This window comes from Oncorhynchus nerka, linkage group LG18 (assembly GCF_034236695.1).
Source record: "Oncorhynchus nerka isolate Pitt River linkage group LG18, Oner_Uvic_2.0, whole genome shotgun sequence".
Taxonomy (NCBI): Eukaryota; Metazoa; Chordata; class Actinopteri; order Salmoniformes; family Salmonidae; genus Oncorhynchus; species Oncorhynchus nerka.
This window is the reverse complement of record NC_088413.1, coordinates 43,915,489-43,920,015: the sequence shown is the minus strand read 5'-3', so window position 1 is coordinate 43,920,015 and position 4,527 is coordinate 43,915,489. Positions and strand designations below refer to the sequence as shown.

Sequence of the window (4,527 nt, the reverse complement as noted above, 5' to 3'; positions counted from 1 at the left end):
TTAGAGTCCATGCCCCGACGAATTGACACACACACTCAGCTGGGCAGTGTGTGTCTGCAAGACCATTGGAAAGTGAACTGGTACTCTCTCTCACCCTACACCTACTCATCACTTTCAGGTAGAATTTGACATTGCCCCTAGATACTGATCTACAGTCAGTTTTGAGTTTTCACCCATAATGGGCAATGTTAGGATTGCAGAATGGGAAACAGATCCTAGATCTGTACCCTACAAATGACTTCCATCTGGAGCTCATGTGCAGGCAGCATTATTTAATGTCTGGGGTTTACAGGGGTGAAGGCGGGAAGGAAAAGAGAGTTGAGAGGGGAAGAGTGCAGCTCAGCAATTATTCAGGAGCGGCCGCCGGAGGGGGTCAGGGTGGTGCAGCACCTTTGTTCTTCTCTGACAGACAGACCTGGTGTGTTTGGGAATAGGCCTGTTTTACTACCTGGAACACAGCCCAGTCTAGTGAGACACAGATGGGTCTCTGTGTGAACTACACCTGTACCTGGTTACAGGTAAACTGACACCACCAATGGCCTTTCAGAGAATCAAATGCTAATGTGTACTATCTGTACTATAACGGTCAGTTAGCACTGGACCCAATGCCGCTAATAGAATTACAGGGGGATCATGAATGTCATGTAAAGAATGATATATGTATTTACAAATAAATCCGCTGTATAGGCTCAGTCCCTGAAACACAACTGAAAAAAAACGAAATCAAGTCTGTTTATTTAAGCAGCAATGTATTTGTCCTCCAGTGAAAGTAAATGTTCAGTTCCACAATTTAGCAAGAAGTAAAATAATAAGCAAACATGTCATTGATACAGCTAAATGAAACAAATGTAGTTTGTGTAAAAAATCCCAAAAGAGGAATAGTCCACAGAGATCCCCACCACCACACACACACACACACACACACACACACACACACAAGAAAACATACATTGTACATAGTACAGATGTAGGATCTTAATTTGGTTACCCTGTTGCAGGAGAACTTTCCTGCTTTAAAAAGGCTTCTAAAGTTTTAAATGTTCACTTCGAAATTTCAGACTTTATTTTCCCTTATGAAAAAAGTATCAACCCCTACAAAAATGGCCATGAATTATAATCCACATAATAATTCACATTTCCTGTTGCTGCAGGATTATTTTCCTGCTGTAGGAAACTGGCTCAAATTAAGATCCTAAAGCTGAATATGCACAGTAGAGACACATTATTAATAGTTTTCCCCACAAAACCCTTTATGTTTCCACAAATTGAATACAATTTTACTTCTGGGAATCACAGCCTCCACTCTGATGAATTTCTGTTGCTTCCCTCAGAGCACAGATACAAGCTCCCTATGATTAAAACGAACAGGTCAAAACTGTACTTCATGCCAGCTGCTATCAGCTTTCTCAATAAGCTGCAGTAGTACTGTTAGGTATGGATTGACTCTGTATTCATGCCTGGTTTATAGGTCTACTTCCTTACTTCCTCTTGTACTTTGTGGCTCAGTTGGTAGAGCATGGCGCTTACAACGCCAGGGTTGTGGGTTTGATTCCCATGGGGGGAAAAATATGAAAATGCATACACTCAGTACTGTAAATTGCTCTGGATAAGAGCATCTACTAAATTACAAAAACGTAAATATCAGGGTTGGGGTCAATTCAGGAAGTACAATGAAATTCCAATGCTTTTCAATTGAGGAACATTTGTAATTCGGTTTGTACAGTGCCCTCAGAAAGTATTCACACCCCTTGACTTTTTCCAAATGCTGTTGCGTTACAACCTGAATTGAAAATAGATTCAATTGCGATTTCCTTTTTTGTCACTGACCTACACAATGCCCCATAAAGTGTATTTATTTATTTTTTATGTTTACAAATTAATTGAAAATGAAAGCTGAAATAACTTGAGTCAATAAGTATTCAACCCCTTTGTTATGGCAAGCCGAAATAAGTTCAGGAGTAAATATGTGCTTGACAAGTCACATAATAAGTTGCATGGACTCACTTTGTGTTCAATAATAGTTTTTAACATGATTTTTGAATGACTATCTCATCTCTGTACCCCAAACATACAATTGTCTGTATGGTCCCTAAAGTCGAGCAGTGGATTACAACAAAGATTCAACCACAAAGACCAGGCAGGTTTTCCAATGTCTCGGAAAGAAGGGCACATATTGGTAGATGGGTAAAATAAAATAATATACCTTTGAGCATGTTGAAGTTACACTTTGGATGGTGTATCAATAAACCCAGTCACTTCAAAGATACAGGCGTCCTTCCTAACTCAGTTGCCAAAGAGGAAGGAAACCACTCAGTGATTTCACCATGAGGCCAATGGTGACTTTAAAAAGGTTACAGAGTTTAATGACTGTGATAGGAGAAAACTGAGGATGGATGAACAGTATTGTAGTTAATACACAATACTAACCTGATTGACACAGTGAAAAGATGGAAGCCTGTACAGAATAAAAATGTTCCAAAACATTCATCCGGTTTGCAACAAGGCATTAAATTAATACTGCAAAAAAATTGGTAAAGCAATGAACTTTTACCCTGAATACATAGTGTAATGTTTGTGGCAAATCCTATACAACACATTACTGAGTACCACTCTCCATATTTTCAAGCATAGTGGTGGCTGCATCATGTTATGGGTATGCTTGTAATCGTTAGGACTGGGAAGTTTTTCAGGATAAAAAATTAACGGAATGGAGCTAAGCACAGCCAAAATCCTAGAGGAAAACCTGGTTCAGTCTGCTTTCCTCCAGACACTGGGAGATGAATTCACCTTTCAGCAGGACAATAACCTAAAACACAATTTTACACTTGAGTTGCTTACAAAGAAGGTAGTGAATGTTCCTGAGTGGCCGAGTTACAGTTTTGACTTAAATGTATTTGAAAATCTATGGCAATACCTGAAAATGCTTGTCTTGCAATGATCAACAAGAAATTTGACACAAGCTTGAAGAATTTTGAAAATAATAATGGGCAAATGTTGCGCAATCCAGGTGTAGAAAGCTCTTAGAGACTTACCCATAAAGACAACTGTAATCGCTTGCCAAAGGTGCTTTTGCAAAGTATTGACTTTGGGTGTGAAAACTTATGTAAATGAGATATTTCTGTATTTTATTTTCAATACATTTACAAAAATGTCTAAAAACATGTTTTCAGTTTGATATTATAGATGTGTAGATCGTTGAGAAAAAATATATTTAATCCATTTTAAATTCAGGCTGTAACACAATAAAATGTGGAATTAGTCAAGGGGTATGAATACTTTCTGAAGGCAGTGTATTGCTGTATATATTGCTTTTTTGTGTATCTTTAATGTAATTTGTCCATTGAGTTTTTCCAATGCGATGTTAAATGAATTGCTTCCAATAATTTATATATATGGTAACCTGGTGGGTAGGAGTGTTGGGCCAGTAACCAAAAAGTTGCTGGATCGAATCCCTGAGCTGACAAGGTAAAGATCTGTCATTCTGCCCCTGAGAGCAAGGCAGTTAACACACTATTCCCCGGGTGCCGAAGACATGGCTGTAGATTAAGGCTGTCCTCTGCACCTCTCTGATTCAGAGGGGTTGGGTTAACTGTGGCAGACCCATTTCAGTTGAATACATTCAGTTGTATGTAGGTATCTCCCTACATACACTATATGACTGATAGGGGGTGCAGTTTGGAAGCCACTGCGCTTCCATCTTGGCACTCCCCCACCTATGTAAAACGTATTTTGCAAGCTATAGAAATGCATTTATTAATGTCTACATTTGTTTTTGAAACGTTTATTCTAATACAGACACCTTAACTTCATTGGGATAGGGGGCAGTATTTTCACGTCCGGATGAAAAGCATGCCCAAAGTAAACTGTCTGTTTCTCAGGCCCAGAAGCTAGGATATGCATATCATTGGTAGATTTAGATAGAAACTTTTGAGTGTTTTCTAAAACTGTTCAACTCATGTCTGTGAGTATAACAGAACTCATTTGGCGGGCGAAACCCAGAGGACAAACCATCCAGGAAAAAACTAATTGAGGTAACTGTGTTTTCAATTAGTTTCCTAAGGGAAATTATATGTATGAGGAATCTGGTTGCAGTTCCTATGGCTTCCACTAGATGTCAACAGTCTTTAGAAATTGGTTGATGTTTTTATTTTGAGAAATGAAGAAGTAAAATATAGGCCACATGGGCCTGCCATCATGCACTTTGAACTGGACTGTGTGTTTACAGGAAGAAGTAACAGCGCAACTGTAGACCATTAGAAAGCGATCGCTTTTTTGGGCATTTGCCAAAAGCACAAAAAACACCTGAATGGATTTCTGCAAATATACATTTGGGAACTTTACAATCCTATTGATACAAACAACCATGAAAAGGTAGGCTCTCTTTCCCTCAGTTGCCTATGCACATCAACAACAAGATCAACAACTAATGTTAGCCAGGGCGAGATGAGATAAAAATAAACAAGGGAACAGTATAAATCCTCTCAAACTTTTTTGGGTAGTTGCCGTTAAAATTGCACTGATAAACAT

The 4,527-nt window shown here is 38.7% G+C and overlaps 1 non-coding gene across 1 annotated transcript; it reads left to right on the top strand.

The window, feature by feature from the left end:
• Positions 1-1,483: 1,483 nt before the first annotated feature.
• trnav-uac (transfer RNA valine (anticodon UAC)) lies at positions 1,484-1,564 on the top strand. Its single transcript has one exon. It is a non-coding gene; the product is annotated as a tRNA-Val (tRNA).
• Positions 1,565-4,527: the final 2,963 nt, after the last annotated feature.